Here is a 20,808-nt window from a genome sequence, read left to right on the forward strand (position 1 = left end):
CCACACAATTAGCCATATTGTTAAGTTCATGACCGCATATATCGGTATCGGTTTGATATTGGTATCAGATTTTTGGAGTTGAACAATATCGGGATATCGGTTAAAAAGTACATTTTGGACAACTCTACCCAAAATATATAAATATCTAGCCATTCATCCTTTCTTTTTTTACCGCTTATTAAAGTTATGAAAAAAGAATGATTTGACTGATATCCATTCATCAGGATAAGAAATACGAGTGCATCGATAAATACAGAGATACATCAATTCTCAAGCTGTGCATCAGCCATTGCGAGGATATGAATCGGTTATCCCAGGCTTCACATTACCATCTTCAAGATAAAAGATTTATTGGGCTTTTATTTTGTTTTTATTTCATTATGGTATCTCGTCTTTACGAGATCGTTGGGGCTGCATGCTTTACTTACTGTCGATCTCTGCACAGTGCACACTCGTAGAGAAGTAATATTCAATATTCCTTGACATCCTGAAAATACATCAACAACACATTTAACTTGCTCACATTCAAACGTAAGATCATCTTATTGAAATTTTGTGTTTGTGAATTTTTTGTTTAACAAACTAAGCGATATTGAGACCACTATATTGAAAATGTGTTACCCATTTTCAACTATCTGCCAAAGTACAAGGCTGTATTTAGGCTGAAATTTTGTACTTTGATAAAGACCAAATATTAAAATATTGAAAAAATTCCATGCAAGTCTTTTTTTCCATTTTTGTGTCAGAGTCCCAACGGGGACATGGGGAAACAATGAGATTCTAGATTTAAGCCTAGATAAAAAAAAAAAAAAAAAACAATCGTCTTGTTTTTTTTAATTATTTTTTTTTTATTGTGGTATCAATTTGTATTGCTTCCAAACTGAACGGGATCATATTCAGTCTGTTATTAATTTAAAGATATCAATCTGTTATTAATTTAAAGATATTGTTTTTGTATTGAATTGTAACCCATGTGTCTAGATCCTTACTGAATCAACCTCATGTCAAAGATTTTCAACCCTACCATCTATCCTCTATTTGGTCTTGGACACACACAATTGTACATATACTGTATGAATTTCATTGTGACAAGAAAGACGTACATCGCATTGTTGGCTTGAAAGTAAACCAATCGACCCATCTCTAGACAGACACTGTATATCACCTCTGAGGCTGAACATTCTGGAGCTAGTATGTTACTCGAGACCCTGCATGCTTCAGCCCTGAAGTCTTGGAAGGTGTCTATGAATTATGAGTGTGGGAAAAAAAATCCCAATGTAGAAACTGAGAGCCATTTCAAAAGCAGTCTCACTTGAGCAAAGTAGGTGAGATGTGTGACTGCTGCTCCCATGGTAACAGCTGTGCACAAGATGGTAGAGGAGAGTAGACCTCTACCCATCTCTGTGACACCAGAGATGATTTCAGTCCCTTCTTCTTCCCTTCCATGTTTCTTTTCCTCCTTCCTCCCGCTCTTTGTCTGACGTCTGAATAGCACTGGGCCAATTAAAAAATGGGACATGAAAAGAGTTGGCAATTATTCTTTTGCAAGACATACACGGATACTGCTTTTCTTCCTCACATGATTGTATTGTATAAACCCAACATTGAAATACCCAGCCAAGCATTAACTGCAACCCTTCACACTTTTGTCAGCATGGTTGCTCTTCTTCTATCTGGCTGTCAGTGTTTATGAGAACCACATTGCAGCGCGTGTTGGTCGACGGCCCATTGGTGAGTGGAGAAACAAAAGATAATGGGCGGATTATTAAGAGAAGCCATGTCGAGGGGATTTTTTTTCCTGATATGATTGCAACCACCCACGCAACTCCCTTTTCATATCTTCTAATGTATCCCGTGGCTTTTTCGCACCCCCACCTCCAGTTTTCTTCCCAACAGGGATGCCGCATGCAAATGAGAAACAATTCTGTGGGTTTAATGCTAATCAATACTGTGCAAATACTCATTTAGACAGTTGGACACACAGAGAGATAGGCTTGACCTGCTTGAAATGCAAAGATCACTGTGTTTCGTTTGGACTATTGTAGTAGAAACACATGCACACGACCCATCTGGAAATATGCTTCACTTAATCAGTGGGCACAGGAATAGAAAATAGGATGTTCAAATCAAAGGGAGCTAAAAACTAAGCAGACCAAAAGGTGGAAGAAGGAGGTGGTTTAATGTCCAAGACATGAATAATAGAAAGCTCTCACACTGTCATTACATAAGGAGCTTGACTGAAAACAGTGCTTTGATTTTAACCCCAAAAAGTGCAAAATGGAAAGGAGGAAAAGTGTTACTGCTGCAGTGCTCAACACTGGCCTTGGCGAGCATAAATGTATAAGTAGTACTTCTTCAGGGCTGAATGTGAGAGGAATAGCTACTATCTGTGAAAACAAATACATACTGTGGGCTTCTTTGCATCAGTCATGTAGAAGGTGTGAAGTGCTTCCCCTAAAAAGCTGAAAACACATTCACCTTCATGCAAAATACTCATCTTTCTCTTTAATTGTAATGGTGCAGTAGTCAACATGTGTGAATGGCACACTATACAACTTTAAAAACGCCCATGCAAGTGGATAAATTAGCCTATTCCACAGTTAGAATATGAATGCAGTCTGCGTGTCTTCTTAAAACTATGGGGCAGTTTACATGGCGACTCTCTGACACCAAGACACAATGATTATGTTGTGGAATGGCTTCACCTTTACACTGCTGGCCAAAAGTATTGGCACCCATGCAATTATATCATATAATGCTTAATTTCTCACATAAAATGATTGCAATTACAAATGCTTTGGTATTAGTATATTCATGTATATTGCTTGCAATGAAAAAACACAAAAGAGAATGGGGAAAAAAAATGAAATCCTAATCATTTTACACAAAACTACAAAAATGGGCCAGACAAAAGTATTGGCACCCTTTGAAAAATCATGTGATGCTTCTCTAATTTGTGTAATTAACAGCACCTATTACTTACCTGTGGCAGATAACAGGTGGTGGCAATAAGTAAATCACACTTGCAGCCAGTTAAAATGGATTAAAGTTGACTCAACCTCTGTCCTGTGTCCTTATGTGTACCACATCGAGCATGGAGAAAAGAAAGAAGACCAAAGAACTGTCTGAGGACTTGAGAAGCTAAATTGTGAGGAAACATGGGCAGTCGCTAGATGTGAAAGAAGAATTGATGAGAGACTTCAACAAAAGATTGGTGGGTGGTGGGTGATGGTGACTAAAAACCTCGACTAACATCCAAACAAGTTCAAGCTGTCCTGCAGTCCGAGGGTACAACAATGTCAACCCGTACTATCTGTCGGTGTCTGAATGAAAATGTACTCTATGGTACGATACCCTGGAAGACCCCACTTCTGACCCAGAGACATAAAAAAGCCAGGCTGGAGTTTGAAAGTTTCAAAACTTACTTGAGAAAGCCAAAAACGTTTTGGAAAAATGCTCTCTGGTCAGATGAGACAAAAGTAAAGCTTTTTGGGAAAATGCATCAACATAGAGTTTACAGGAAAAAACAAAACAAAAAAAAAACGAGGCCTTCAAAGTAAAGAACACAGTCCCCACAGTCAAACATGGCAGAAGTTCCCTGATGTTGCTACTAAACATTAAAAACAGCAAACATGGCGGAACGTCGGATTTAATTTACTGTTTTTATAATATTTTTAATTCAAATATGTTTAATGTTTCAATTTTTGTTCCTTTTGAGGGCAAAAGAAAAATGCCATTGCTTGGGCGGGTACAGTATGTTGTCTTCCTGGCTGAGGAGGTTGTTGGTGTCGAAGTGCATCATTGGCTGTCGCCTTGTAAATCTGCACTGCCTCCTAGGGCCTGGCATGAATACTACATCATTTTCATGCGGAATTGCGACATTGTTCGAATGGAGACGAACCATGTAAATTCAAATTTGAAATTTGTCGTATTCTCGGAGCGTCACCATGTAAACTGCCCCTAAGTGTAGAAAAACTTTAATTTCTAATTTATTTTCACATTTTGAAATCAATACTGATTGGTCACATTCAAACTGATCAAAGAGATTTTAAGATCAAATAAATTCTGACTTCATGGAGCCATCGAGAATAAAGAAATAAAGGGTAGAACAAGGAAAAGAGTACATTTTTCTGTGGTTTTACTGCGATGTTAAGTAGTAACTAATGTACAGTGCCATAACATTTGTCACATGAAATATTACATTCAAATTCAGGTAACTATTTCCCAAAAAAATGGCAAATTCATTGCTTACAAACAGTCATGTACTGTATGTAGATAATCTATTTTTTTTATTCATATTTAATCGTAAGATTGAGTTTAGATTTGTGGAAAACTTGTGAAAATAGTTTAACAAACTTGCCCCATGTCTAACTACCGACTGTAGATATATATTTCCATTTTTCACACAAATACTGTCTACATCTGTTCATTTCACATCGTCACACATAATGATTTATTAACCCATAGTGCTGTGTTTTGTCTATTTTTTATTTTATTTTATTTTTTTTTTTAACTCCGGGACAAGGAGTAGCCTTCTGTTAAAGATAAGGGGAGTGAGATACTGCCCACAGCCCTGTTGTTGATTTGCCTGCTTTTTTCCAATCTTTTCGTAGACTTCCATAAATATTGTATATACAGTGGGGAGAACAAGTATTTGATACACTGTCAAACCCATTGACAGTGTATCAAATACTTCTTCTCCCCACTATATATATATATATATATATATATATATATATATTTGCGTAGACAGATATAAACTAATGAATTCTATGGTCGAGGCAGGTCGAGATTGACACCTGTCTTGGACCGGCCGGCTTTGCACTTTTCTTTCCTCACTAAATGTACTCTTGGTATTTTCTTTTTGTTCCTGAATTGTGTGTCATCATCTCCTGTTCGTTAAGAGAATTACAGAACCTGTAAAAAGAAAAAAAATCGACTTTTTTCTTAACTACGCATGCCCACTGAATGGCTTGTGACATCGCCATCCACCCCCAGTTACCAATGTCAGGCACCAGCTAACTGCGACCTTGAAGATGGGAAGCTGTATCTGTTAAAACGCAGAAATTTAGAACCAAGGAAAGTCAGCATTCGGTCAGTTGGGCTTTGACAAACACCTAAATGTTCCAAGTTTAATATATATTGGCTTCTGCAAAAGTCAAGGCAAGATAAAATGACCTTTGAATAGATGTATCTACAAAAGTAAACAAGTTATAACAGTTCAAATTCCATACAGTTCAAATTAAGACCTTGAACTTGAACAGGAAACCGATGTCAATACAGGTGTTGACAAAATCAACTCAAGAAAAAAAATACTGCCTTAGCATGGTCAAGGCGCTAGTTATTAATACTTTTGACACATTTTGAGCCATTTTTGTTGAAAAAGTCAGCCATAGCAACAACCCGTCACACTTAAAACCTTTTGCAAAATCAAAGAAGTAGATGCTGAATGGTGGCGACCTGCGGGTTAGCACGATTTGCTCATAATATTGTAAACAAAGACAACAGGACTGTATGCACGTTGACAGAGTGTGTGTGGTTGAAGCCAGTAGGAGCTTCGACACGTGGTTTTGTAACACCCTCCTTTTAACTCTTTGGAGCAAATACACTATCTCTCATCTTTCAAGTTCCCATCTCTGCATGACTCTTGTTTGGCTGCATCAAAGTCCTTGAGAGAATTTACCCGATTACCTGCCGACTGTGGGAGCCCACTGACAAACGCGGTCACAGTCTGTGGCATCGCTCTATAGGTTTTCTAGTACCTTCACTGCCTTTGACCACATATATTGATTTAAAAAGAAAAATAAACGGACACACACGCATTGAAATTTTACAGCCACATTTTTATTTAGCTTTATACACTGTGAGTATACAAACTGGGGCACCTGGTTGTGCCTTCTTAAACCTATTTTGTATTTTCAGGTGTAATTCAGTGATCAGTGCATAGGTACTGTATTAGATACACGTAGTTAAAGTAAATACAAAATAATTGTCTTATGTATTTGAGAGTCCACAGATAAGAGTATCATTGTCAACCTTGCCAAATTAAAAAATATATTTAAAAAAAAAAGTGTCAAGTTTATGTAAGAATGCTTTAGTGTCATTAAAAAATGCAGCCAGCTCAAAGGCCTGGTTCACACACTTGGCTGTCAAGAAAGGAAGCCTTTTTTTTAAACCACCTTTTTTAACCACTGCAGGACAAACGTAGCTGAGTAAAAAAGTTTCTTATCGTAAGAGACAGGAAACTTTGCATGACTACGAGGTGCCAACCCATGAGGTACCAACCTCCAAAACAATTTAAAAATGAACTACAACTGCCTGGCTCCCTCTACTGGCTACCTTAGAACCTACAGGCAACAATAAGTCTGTAATAATTAATGCAATTAAACAGCCCTTGGACAAACAAGTGAGCTTTTGAGACCTCCCTCACGGCTGTGTGGGAGGTCTAAAAATCTGAAATAGTGCTCTGCGTACAGTACATAAGTACTAGAAAATACCAACCAAATTTCAATCTGATCCGTGGACGAATAAAGGAGGAGTAGGCTCTTTAATTTTTCAATTAAATAACGTAATGAATCAGCTCTCAAACCAACTAACAAACAAAAAAAAATCAGGCTCCAAGGATCGATGCATATACAGTACATCCCTAAAAATAACCACAAATTGCTACTCCACCAAATGATGGACGAGTAGCATTTATAGACCCTACTCACCGTCACAGAATGACGTGTCGCTGTATCCGGCTGCCATATTGTCCGTCTCTGTTTAGCCCTATTCTCAATGGTTTCAATTAGTCGTTCAGTTTATAGAGAAATTCATGGAAGCCCTGGTGCTTTCAGACGCTGTAAACTCATTGGATGTGTTGCATAAAAGGCGTTATGTGGAAAAGCTTCAGTCTATCCATTCGCCAGATCCATATTTGATGCCTAAATCGACCCGCTGTCTTTGCCCTCTCTGCCTGACATCTGCTACCCTGACTCTACAACTATCTTGTCCACACAAAATCAGCCTATTCTCACGAAAGTTTGAAAAACTTTAAGAGCAGCACTGTAAGCAACATTACCCTATGTGATTTCTAAAATGGCGACAATCAATAAAAAAAAAAAAAGTTGACTGCGATGGCCGCGATGTCAGCCCAAAACCCTCTAAATATATATTAAATGCATCTTACCAGATATAAAATGACTACTACATAATCCGTGATAATCGTTTGGAGCCCAGTTTTCTCGTCGAATTGCAGCAGTCCATCTCGCTCTCCTCTCCGGGTCTCTCGGAATACGGTAGAACTTCAAGTCTCTCCGTCTATCTTCTCTGTTATTGCAACCAACCGCCACACACACCTTCACCATTTTGATTATTAATGTTAACGAGCAGAAAAACACGCCATAATAGGAGGAATTTACGTAGCGGTAATGCATCAACACGACGAGTAGACGGACAATATGGTGCGGAGGCGTGGTTGTGACGTCATGTGAGTAGGGTCTATAGTTAGTGTTTTCCCTAAGAGATTTCAATTTTGAGACCTCCCTCTGGGCGGTCTAAAAATAAGGAACATTGAAAAGCGACAATTCAATGTTTTACAGAGCTCCACAGTTGAATTCAGTACAAAATAATTCTGTTTTTACACAGCTTTAGACTTCGTCATGTAAAATATATTTAATATAACATCTGATAATAACTACAGCATAAGTGTCAAATGTTATGAGCAGACAATTTTAACAAAGCACCAAATGGAGTGCGGTAGGCTGCACTTCTAAAGAGAATGTTTTGATGAAACCCGTTTATGTCTTCTTCATGCACTGCCTCAACTTTATACATTTGCATGACAGGGATGACTACAGCTTCTTTCTGAAAAGGTGCCACGATACTGTAGTTTGTATGGTGTGAAGATTAAGTTAAGGTTGTCAAGGTTTTCAGAGAGATGAAGAAATATATCGCGTCTACATTTACAAGTATTTCCAGCTTTAAGATGTTTTATAAAAAGGTACATATCCACTGTGATCTGTGGATTGCACTGGTGCAAATATACTAGTACAAAAAAGATCATTATTTTTGAAATTCATTATAAAAATTGAAGGTTTTCTCAGTAACTGCAATAAGTAGTACTTATTGTGTGCGAAAATGTCACTTTGAGATGGTAATTATTTCCACTAAAGGAAGGGGAATTTTTTTTATAGTTTATAAATCCACACAAATTGATCTGACCCATTTGGATCAAATTGGGATGAACTAAAGTCAGATTGACACCAATTTATCTACATTTTTTTGTTGTTGTAATTTTGGCCAGGTGCACGACACTTTGCATTGAAAGTGCCCAGAATGTCATTTCTTAAGCTATTTTAATTGTTCCTATTTCTGCCTTTTTGCAAAATAGAAAATCTCAATGTGGCGGACTGAATAATTTTTTATTTATTTAAATCCATTGCTCTGATTGACTGTCTGTGGAATGGGTGTGTAATAAATAGGAAGCTCGTGGGCGTTAACTATATATGTGGTGACTATGAAACCTCGCAGAGAATTGGACTATAATAGTACAGCAATGACACCAAGCTGTGCTATTTCACAATTACAGTGGGGCAAATAAGTATTTAGTCAACCACCAATTGTGCAACTTCTCCGACTTGAAAAGATTAGAGAGGCCTGTAAATGTCAACATAGGTAAACCTCAACCATGAAAGACAGAATGTGGAAAAAAAAACAGAAAATCACATTGTTTGATTTTTAAAGAATTTATTTGCAAATCATCGTGTAAAATAAGTATTTGGTCAATACCAAAAGTTCATCTCAATACTTTGTTATGTACCCTTTGTTGGCAATAACGGAGGCCAAACGTTTTCTGCAACTCGTCACTCTTCGCTTGGTGTAAAGAAATCAACTGTGGGAGCAATTATTAGAAAATGGAAGACATACAAGACCACTGATAATCTCCCTCGATCTGGGGCTCCATGCAAGATCTCACCCCGAGGCGTCAAAATGATAACAAGAACGGTGAGCAAAAATCCCACAACCACACGGGGGGACCTAGTGAATGACCTACAGAGAGGTGGGACCACAGTAACAAAGGCTACTTTCAGTAACACAATGCGCCACGAGGGACTCAAATCCTGCCTGCCAGACGTGTCCCCCTGCTGAAGCCAGTACACGTCCAGGCCAGTCTGCGGTTCGCTAGAGAGCATTTGGATGATCCAGAAGAGGACTGGGAGAATGTGTTATGGTCAGGTGAAACCAAGATAGAACTTTTTGGTAGAAACACAAGTTCTCGTGTTTGGAGGAGAAAGAACACTGAATTGTGTCCGAAGAACACCATACCCACTGCGAAGCACTGTAAAGGGGGTGGAAACATCATGCTTTGGTGCTGTTTTTTTGCAAAGGGACCAGGACGACTGATCTGTGTAAAGGAAAGAATGAATGGGGCCATGTATCGAGAGATTTTGAGTGAAAATCTCCTTCTATCAGCAAGGGCATTGAAGATGAGACGTGGCTGGGTCTTTCAGCATGACAATGATCCCAAACACACAGCCAGAGCAACAAAGGAGTGGCTTCGTAAGAAGCATTTCAAGGTCCTGGAGTGGCCTAGCCAGTCTCCAGATCTCAACCCATTAGAAAATCTGTGGAGGGAGTTGAAAGTCCGTGTTGCCCAACGATAGCCCCAAAACATGACTGCTTTAGAGGAGATCTGCATGGAGGAATGGGCCAAAATACCAGCAACAGTGTGTGAAAAGCTTGTGAAGAGTTACAGAAAATGTTTGGCCTCCGTTATTTCCAACAATGGGTACATAACAAAGTATTGAGATGAACTTTTGGCATTGACCAAATACTTATTTTCCATCATGAAGTGCAAATAAATTCTTTAAAAATCAAACAATGTGATTTTCTGTTTTTTTTTTTTTTTTCCACATTCTGCCTCTCTTGGTTGAGGTTTACCCATGTTGACAATTACAGGCCTCTCTTATATTTTCAAGTCGGAGAACTTGCACAATTAGTGGTTGACTAAATACTGTACTTATTTGCCCCACTGTATATATAATAAAATATTCACTGACTTGACAGTTCCGCTTCAGCGGGATTCCGTGTGCACAGAGAGGCGTATTTCATTCAGGAGTCAAGCTTTCACTAGGATTTCCTGTTTCCAAACGCCTTATACATTCCTTATTTCCCATTCACTTTCACTCACTTGAAGAAACACACTCACACGGTGCATCAACGCCTGGAGAAGTAAAACGCATCAACGACAGGAGAAAAAAAAAAGTCAATCAAGAACCAAGCAAGGAGGCCGTGTTTTGTCAGCCAACAGGCCAAGCAATGTGACTCCAAGCAATGGTGACAGGCATTTGGGATGTGGAGGTCATAAAAAAAAAAAAAAAAAGTTAAGGAGACAAGTATTGGTCATGTGACAAAAGTATTGTACTAAACCATAGAAAGTATTGGTCGTGTGACAAAAGTATTGTACTAAACCAGAGCAAATGCACATGTATACATTTAAATACTGCATTTTTTTCAATACAATGTATTATCGGTGTATCTCAGTTTTGAACCTGAAAGTGTCCGCCTTGAGACGAGTTTACCTGCCTCCTTGCACCCACGAAAGAAAAACGAAGAGGGCAGGTAGTTGAATAATTGGGCATAGTGTGACTTAGGCTGATTTCAAAACCTGCTGTTTGAAGAGAGACATCAGCTATAAAAGTGATTTCAATGAAATAAAATAAAATTAAAAAAAATACATAGATAACAGACTTCAATGAGGGCACGCTTCATTTTCAAGGTTCTGAAACATGAAACATTAATGCATATTGGAATATGAATTTCGTGCCCTAAAATTTTGAACACATGAATTTGTTTCATCCTACTGGTACCCACTTCATTATGTCCCCAGGACATTGCCATAACAATTGAAGAAGGGAGAAGATTTTGTTTACACAAGACCATCTGTCTGTACAGCATGTCACTGACAATTTTCTGCAGCAGTATACGGGCACACTGGTCACAACTCACCTCAGAAAATTGATGTTGCAATGCACCAATGTTTTGTGCAAGATCTTAATCTGATGATGACAATGATTTCTGGTGCAATATTCTGATGGTATGAAATTCAATCACATGCGTGGTTGTCGACAACCAGAGTGTATGCCATTGAGCATCCTCAATTTAGAAAGCTGAAACAATCACTCAAGTGAAACTTGACAGTCTATTAAATTAATCATACAATCCTCTTTGCATACACTGTGTAATGACAACAAAGGCCTTCTAACAATGGGCCATTATGCTGATATTAAGATGATATAAACCACACTGAGAATGACTCATTGAAATGGTTCCATCCCATTCTTTTTATGTTATTCTTCAGGTTAAAATTAATAAGCAGAGTGATATCTTTGGTTATTTGATACAAAATGTGTTCTCTATAAACCCAAACAAGATTGCGAATGAAACAGGTATATGTCATAAAAAAGGCTCTAATTAAGCTGCTATCTGACTTTGGACGTCAATAGTTGCTTTCCTTTTTCTGTCCTTGTAAACATAGGCAGTGTCTCGAGGGAGGATTGAGTAAAACAAGAGTTAAACACAAATGGATTGCTAGCTAATCAATCACTGTTTTCTACAAGCCTTGTTATCCCTCCCAAAAGTTTCTTTACTCCAAGCCGATCTCGCTTAGAGACCTGTTTATCATGGTGCCTTATGTGGGAATTAAACGCTTCTGGCCAGCATGTCCACTTGTTTTTACAGATTAAGACAGTTATCCATTAAAGTACACACTTTACACTTGTACCAATATAAGGTCAGATCCAAATATATTACCGGCAGAAACACTCATGCGCGCACACACACCTAAACGCACGTGCAGCCAGCCTGAGCCCCCCCCACCACCACACACACACATACACAGTAGGAGAGCTGTGATGTGGTGGCACTAGGGGTCATCCGTCAGGCAGCAGTATAAATAAATGAGATCCTGTTGCCCTGCCCAACGAGCCTGCTAATTGTATTTTCTCTTACTTGGTGGCGTTTGTCAGGCTTCATCAGTCTTCCGTGCCGTGTATAAAATGACAGTCCACCTAGTTGACATTGTGAATAGTTGTCAGGTCAGAGCTCTGCTCTCCATTGGGCCAAAAGGTTGGTTCCAACATTTCTATTTGCCTCATTAATTTACTCGGAAAATATTAAGGTAAGACTTATTACTTGTTCTTTGCTATTCACCGTCCTTTGCGTCAGGTCGGACAGATCATCAACTTGTACTTTTGATAATGCGATAGCAATTATTGTAAATTTTGGCTTTATCTTTACTAAAACAATATGATGAAGGCCGATCAATCTTGCAGTTGATTTTTTGAAAACATTAACTATGTCACGAATGCCATGTATGAAAGACCCAATAGAAGACTCAGAGACGCATACAGTGTATCACAAAAGTGAGTACACACCTCGCATTTCTGCAGATATTTAAGTATATCTTTTCATGGAACAACACTGAAAAAATGACACTTTGACACAATGAAAAGTAGTGTGCGTGCAGCTTCTATAATAGAGTTAATTTATCCCCCCCCCCCCAAAACAACTCAAAATATAACCATTAATATCGAAACCCCTGGCAACAAAAGTGAGTACACCCCTTAGTAAATACGTACATCCCTAAATGTCCAAATTGAGTACTGCTTGTCATTTTCCCTCAAAAATGTCATGTGACTCGTTACAGGAGTGCTGTCAGCATTGCTGCAGAGATTGAAGAGATGGGGGGGGGGGTGTCAGCCTGTTATTGCTTAGACCAAACGCCGTACTCTACATCAAATTGGTCTGCATGGCTGTCACCCCAGAAGGAAGCCTCTTCTGAAGACGGTAAACAAGAAAGCCCGCAAACAGTTTGCGAAGATATGTCAACAAAGCAAATCGATTACTGGAACCATGTCCTATGGTCTGATGAGGCTTTCTTGTGCGGTGTACTCACTTTTGTTGCCAGAGGTTTAGATATTAATGGCTATATTTTAAGTTGTTTTGAGGGGAAAATAAATGAACTCTATTATATAATTTGCACACAGACTACTTTTCAATGTGTCAGTTTCATTTTGTCATTGTTGTCCCATGAAAAGATATACCGTATTTTTCGGACTACAAGTCACACCTGAGTATAAGTTGCACCAGCCATAAAATGCCCAACAAAGAGGAAAAAAAAACATAAGTCGCACCTGAGTATAAGTCGCATTTGTGGGGGAAATTTACTTGATAAAATCCAACACATAGAACAGATATGTCATCTTCAAAGGCAATTTAATATAAAAAACAATAGAGAACAACATGCTGAATAAGTGTGCAGTGTACAGTGCATGAACAACAAAATGCGAATATACTGTCCTCATCAGGATGCTACGGCTCGGTCCTGGCTATACAGCGAGCTAAACTCCCAAATGACGATGCCGGACGTCTGTATAATTTGCTGAATCTATTTCGTCCTCGACACCAAACAGGTTCGCATCAACGTAAATAAATGATAATTAGGTGCTAATACAGCAATGACACAAACGGTTAGCATGCGTTCACTAGCATTAGCACATCGTTCAAACAACTATGCAACTGGCTCTAAGTGTCCGATCACGGGTGGAAAACGCACAACAACAACAGAAAAGATGATACACACAGGTGTTGCCTCTGTAGAGACATTTTACAAGCATAAACAATGAACGTAGGTTCGCAGCTGTGTTTCTCTCTTGCTAACTCACTCACTCACTCACTCACTCACTCACTCACTCACTCACTCACTCACTCACTCACTCACTCACTCACTCACTCACTCACTCACTCACTCACTCACTCACTCACTCACTCACTCACTCACTCACTCACTCACTCACTCACTCACTCACTCACTCAGAGCTGCGTAGCTGTCCATCTTCTGGCTTGTGAGCGCTCTTCTTCACGTAAACAAGTGCGAGTGCGCCCTCACGTGGGTGTGAAAGCACCACAAACTAAAAGCATGCATTTCAATATAAAAAAAGTCAATAATACAATTGAACACACATTGCCAAAGGCAGAACGCGAACATTGCCATAGCTATTAAGAGTTGTTCAGATAACTATAGCATAAAGAACGTGCTAACAAGTTTACCAAACCATCAGTGTCACTACAAAACACCAAACTAACATGTGAAATGATATCATAATGTGTTAATAATTACACACATAGGTCGCTCTTGAGTATAAGTCGCACCCCCAGTCAAACTATGAAAAAAAAACTGTGACTAATAGTCTGAAAAATGCGGTACTTAAATATCTGCAGAAATGTGAGGAGTTGACTCACTTTTGTGATACACTGTAGGCAAGTTCAGTCCATTTAATCTAATATACAGGGATTCAGTCAGTAAGTACTTAAAACTAGCATTGCACACAGTTGTAACAAGTTGATCTCACATGAAGGACTGGTAGTGCATAAGTTAAAGTGCTAATTACGAGGTTTTCAGATTTCGGCGCAATTGTATGACTTTAAACTTTGGAGGAGTTCTTCAAAACGACTATGTTATTTCTAATGCATAACTTCAAGTAGAATTTGCGTGGGGTGAGTTTTTTTAGCATTCCATCAATCATACTTGCCAAACCCTGAAGTTTGACATTATTTATGGAAGAATGACAGACTGTATATATGTATATAGCAAGCATAGCAACAGCAGCAGAGATATCAGTGATATTTGCAGCCAAAGCAGCTGTTCAGGATTGCAACTTAGTGACAATAGACCCCAATCACGTGACGTCACAACTCTGCCCCCCTGACTGGTGCCGCCATATTGTCCGTCAGCTCATCGTGTTTACATATTACCGCTACGTACATTCCTACTATTACTGCGTGTTTTTCTGCTTGTCTAAGGAATCACCGCCTGGTAAACGAACCCAAAAACCTTCCTGACAATCGTTAACATTTTTTAATCAAAATGGTGAAGGCATGTGTGGCGGTTGGTTGCAGTAACAGAGAAGATAAAGGGTCATTTTAGTAGTTGCTGTGTGCCCATTGTTAAAAGGGCAAATCTCTAAAGCAGCACGGTTTGTTTATCTCGGTCCATGATGCGTTTGTGTCGACAGCCGTGAGACAGCGGCGAAAACATCAATATGATGCCAACACAATCGCAGACATCATCAGACGGAGACTACGAAGCTCTTCGCCACGGTCGCGCAGCAAGAAGGTGAGCACAACAACAGGTGTTGTGCCGAAAAATAGGCGCCCTGTGTGAAATGTCTCCCCTGACGGGAGCGCCCACACGGAAACGACTTTCTTGTACCATGAATATGTATTATTTTACTCTGCTTGAACTAATAAATGTCATACCTGTGTGATTGTCATTGGGATATGGTCGTGAAAACCTGTAGACTAATACATTTCTGTTCAAAGATGGTTATGTGGCCCAGTCCACGATTTGTTACTAAAGTACAGTACTAATATTTTGTGTAATTTAATTATTTAAAACTGATCTTACAGTTGTAAATCCATTACTGTAATGCGTCCATGAAAACATTTGATGTTTTCACGTCAGTAAAGCGTTATAAATAAGCGCTCCCGTCAGGGGGGACATTTCAGCAGGGCAGCTATTTTTCGGCACACACCGGCCCGTCGTCGAACCGCCGATCAGGTTTCATTTTACAATCGTGACAATGGTGACGCTCAGCTTCCCAAATGTTGGTTTATATTCGGGCCGGTGCCAATTTTGGGTACCCGACTCCTCATCGTGAGATTAACTGGAGTATGAATGGAAATTTTGTGGTCTCAGGACGAGCTCTGACGCACGGGACGGGACCGGACGGGAGGAAACATCGATTTGGGCATCAAATATGGATCTGGTCAATGGCTCGACCAAAGCTTTTCCAAATGACGGCTTTTATGCAACTCATCCAATGAGTTTACAGTGTCTGAAAGCACCGGGGCTTCCATAATTTGCAAGTGAATCCACCTTTAGAAACTACGATCATTGACAATGCGGACACGCAATGATGGACAATATGGCGGCACAATACAGCGATCACGTGATTTTGTGACGTTGGTGATCGGGGTCTATAATGATAGCGAGGGCTCTCAGTGATCATTACAAATAAAATAATACGTACGTGTAGACGGTGGTGAAGATGCCGATTGGCAATACATCACGAAAGAAAGAGTGGTAGGCCTACAATATACTGTAGAAAGCTAAAATACACCAACCAAACAGTAGAACCCCACATCCAACAACATAAACATAATGAGCAGCACAAAGCACTAGATTAAAGCAACAAGATTAAAGCAACACAGTGATATACAGTAAGTGATAAGATAAAGGTAAAAGACTGTGCGAAAAGAATTTGGAGTGAAAGTTTTTTTGTGTGTATTGAATGTGCGAATAAACCTGCACATAAAGTAAGAAAAAAATTCAGAGAATTAATCTCATAAATCCAGTAAATTGCATAATGGTATGTTTACTCACAGTGAGTAGCTTTCACTAACACCTTACTCACAGGATATCCACCCTTCTTGTACTAGGGGAATACAATGTTGTATTGTTATTTTCCTGCTTTTGTGACAGCCTGAGGTCTTCCAGCATTCTCATTATAATTGAGGGAAATGCCAGTAAGTGGGTACTTACATCTTTGAATAACCAAGGTTGTATTTTGCTAGGTTTTCAAGGCTGTCATTGCTGAAATATTTGTTGCAAGAAATTGTGAAGTTCTCCCGCTTGACTCTCACAATGTCCAAATCCTTGCTAAATATTTTTTTGGGGCCACTGATACAGTCTCAATCGTTCATATGAGCAATTCATTGCTACACATCTACATATCATGACGAATCTCGTGAGTCAATCGTTGAAAATTGTTGTGAAATAAGGCATGATGCTATTCAGTAAATTCGTAAATGGAGTGCTGGCGTGGCCTCTGGAAATGACGTCATTAGGCAGAGGTTGGCAGCGAGGAGTGTCCACATTGCTAAGGAGTTGCTATGGCGGTAACTCAAAAACTACACAGTCAATTACAAGTTAAGTTACAAGTTACGGTCAATTACAAATAAGTTAAGTTTTGAGACAGCGAGTGACGCATTCAATGAAATGTCATCGAGTAACACGTTCTAGAGTTGAACGCTTCATTATCCCTTTAAATTAACGAGGAAAGGACCTTACATGCAGGGAGGAGACAAATACAAATGTTTCTTTATTGTATTCGGCTTTGTCAATGTGTCAGATCATTTTGCCTGACCTTGTATGATTTTGCATTTACTGAAGTAATATCATAGCATTTTTGTCATTTCAGTCAAACGGATATTTTGTGCATGGCTAAACTGAAGCCCAATTACACACTTGGATACTGTAGCACTAATTTGGTCAATTAAAAAATTAAACACATTAAAAAAAAAAATTAAAAAAAAATGTGGTGTTTTGAAATAACAATAAAAGAAAAAGAAGCTTGCAAAATCTTGGAGGTACTTACATAAATGTTTTGGTTATGTATATGTCACCCATAATATTTAGCAAGATATTATTTCCTGACAGTGCAGGTTCGAAGTTGATGTAACCTTTTCACAGTTTACCGATAGATAACACTTTAACAGTTATCTGAGAACCAAATGACACTTTGATGGATTTGTCATTTGTTAACATTCTTTTGCAAATGGTATGTCACACATCTCAAATGTCAGTGTAACAAATACTCAGCGTTTATTACGGCAAAGTGTGGCACGGTGAAGCATTTGTAGTGCTGACATTTAGATCTGTGCTCCAAATATGCTCTAGGGGAAGCTGTAAAAGTATTTAATGTGGATGCTGTTAAATGCGAGTGAAGGAGTGAGGGATTGCTGAAAGAAAAGGAGATGTAGGAAGAGTGAGAAGAGACTTACAAGGGAAGAAAAATGGCCACTGTCACAGGCAAAGACAGTGTTAAATGGTGCATCATTTTGCAGTAATTTACAAATCACAGAGTGGAAACAAAATTAGATTAAGAAGGTCTGTTGAAATGGACCTTCTAAACTTCTCGATTAATTATGTCGCTGTCAAAGGGTGATGATAATTTATTTCCATGGCAGAGAGGGTAAAACTCACATCATAGGTGATTTTTTTGAGGCTTTCATTTTTATGTCTACATTTACCTCCATAACATAAAACAAGCAACAACAACAACAACAAAAAAACATTCACAGGCTTCCAAAGCCTTTATAATCATTCAGAGAATTAAATGGGCTAACTTGAGTTATGGGAAAGCGAATGTGGCCATGCCTGTGCTGACAGTAACGAGGGCTGCTCTGTCATCCTCCAAATGTCCTCATAAAAGTCTAATAATGGAAAGATGGAGCAGGACATCCAAAAGAATGTGCTTCTAACGTTCCGTGACAACAAATAAATCAGAGTCTGGGTTCATCACACAATTAGAAACAACAAGAAAGTGAAAAGGCTTCAGGCTTGCATGCCGTTGCTGAAAAACAAGGATAAATTAACATTTTAATGGAGCGTTGTATTGCTTTTAATTGAGTCCCAAGTTTGTAACTAAGACATTTAATCAGAACTTTGTTGGAAATAGTTGGAAAATTGCTACAGATGACTTTACGGTCAAGTAAGATGTGACTGCTTTGTGGGAAAAAATTAACAATAAAAACTTAATAATGTTACTTTACAGCTCAGCAAGCCCAAATGCGCTACATAAAGTCAAGTGGGTTCTTGTTCTGTTGAGCAAAAACAAAAAACAAAACTGAAAAACATAATCAGACATTGTTACCTAAGATTATTATTATTTATGATTATTATCTTTTTTACAGTAAATATAGGAATAACACTGTTCTCAGCCATAAATTCAAAGCTGTAAAATACTCATATGATCAAGAATTCTACTAAAGTAGACTACAAATGCAGAAAGCATGGTTTTTCCCAATTTTCTGGATTGAAACTGTTTGGATATTTGGCTGACCATTTTGCGCCAAAATGATGTAAGGGCTTAGTGAGTTTTTCCTTTAGTCTTGACGCTAACAATTAGATTTTTGGAATAGAGAAGGAAATATGATTAGCCTATCCCGAGAAATCCAACTCAAGTCGAATTTGCAAACCCCACACATGAATTCAAGAGTCTGGATTTCAACCTATAATTGAAGAAATTCAAGGTGGATGTGCTAATCAACCACCGTACTGCCCTGACAATGATGTTTTTCATCATTTTACTGTGCACTGTTTTTTGTCTTCCTGATATCAGACAAAGCTGTTTAGCTACACCCTGTTCCAATTGCCATCTGTTTGACTGGCTGCCCCCGAGTCATTAGGCTCTACTTGGGTGCCCAGCTGGGAGGGTGTGCGATGGGAGGATCACTCTAGTGTGCTTGGCACTGGCCATGTAGCCATGGCATGTGGCGAGGCAATACCCTAGGTCAGGCTCTCTGGTGACAGAGCACTTCATGGAAGGCTCACTGTCTGTCCCTGGCAGCTTGTCATTTATCATTGCTGAGCAGCACTGTCAGGTGGGAACGTGATGAATTTGGCTTTACCATTCTCTGAAATAAGCCTTATAAATCATCCTAAAGTCAGCCTGTGTGCAGGTTTTTGTTGTTGGACAGTGTGACAAATCTCTCCCGTGTACGTACAACCTGCCCTGTCTCTTGTCGGTGGATGCAGTAAAAGATCGTCTTGTGCCAATGAGACACTTTGGTGTCCAGTTTAGAACAGAAATGAGTAAAAAGGACAGATTAGGCAGTTTAGAAAAGGAAGTGGTAACGTTTTTTTTTTTTTTGTAGTGTGGGATTGCTATCCTCATGTATACATTTGTTAAATCAGTTAAATCAGAACAACAACAAAAATATATTTTATGCTCCGTCAAGCATTAAGCTTCATAAAACCATGTAACGAACTGATACGATTAGATTATCTAACTCTAATTAATACATATCGAATTACCATAATTTTCAGACTATAAACCACATTTTTTTTCTTCTGTTTACAGGCTAATTCCTTTAGGTGTAAGTATCACTTAATTCATGATATCACAATGTGGACACCTGTGGCCAGAGGCGGAGCCTAAGAGTAGAGGGGGCTGTCTGCTGCACCAAGACTCTGGTGTCTAGGGCTTTGTGTATGGGGGGCCTGGGTGGGTGAGGGAGGGCTAACAAGCATGTCTGCGAATGTGTGGAGCTTTAATAGTAAGTTTAAGTGGGCATACATATCACAGCTGGCATCAAACCAACGCTTCCATCAACAATCTTAGTTAAGATTAGAACAGATAGATTTTAATAACACCAATCCTTTAGATATTCTTTTTAAAAGCTCAAGGTGGAGGGAGTGCACGTAATGATTGTGGGGCTGGGTACAGCTGCCCCCTTTTCTTCTGTGGTCGTCCAGCTGGATGGGCCAGGCATGCATGGGTCTAACCTGCAACATCACATATTTCAGACATATAACTGCCAACATTGTTAATACTGCATTTTGCATTTCAAGCTGTCATAGTAAAGGTTTCCAGGGATGGCGCATGCAGGGCTTGCGAAACGGGTGCGCTGGGATGATCTCATTGACATGCTGTTATCTCTGTGAATAACTGTGGGCCCACACACAGTGACACAGACTGAAAACTTAAACTCCTTGGACTGTCGTCTCATTTGTGCTCTGAAGTAACAAGAATTAGGGACTTAGCCACTCCTACTACACTACAGTCATACAATCAGGGTCACTGCGGTGTCTTGTCATTTCCAGGTCAACTTGTTGCGTGTAGGATTCCTTCCTAACAGTGTGTGACAGCTTCTCCTCTTACATTATACAGTATAGCTCATTATTATACAGCATACTTTACGATACATAAAGGTAGTCTGGGGTTTACGAACGAGTTCCCCTCCTGTACGCGGGACGTA

The sequence above is a fragment of the Corythoichthys intestinalis genome, chromosome 11, assembly GCF_030265065.1.
Source record: "Corythoichthys intestinalis isolate RoL2023-P3 chromosome 11, ASM3026506v1, whole genome shotgun sequence".
Classification (NCBI taxonomy): Eukaryota; Metazoa; Chordata; class Actinopteri; order Syngnathiformes; family Syngnathidae; genus Corythoichthys; species Corythoichthys intestinalis.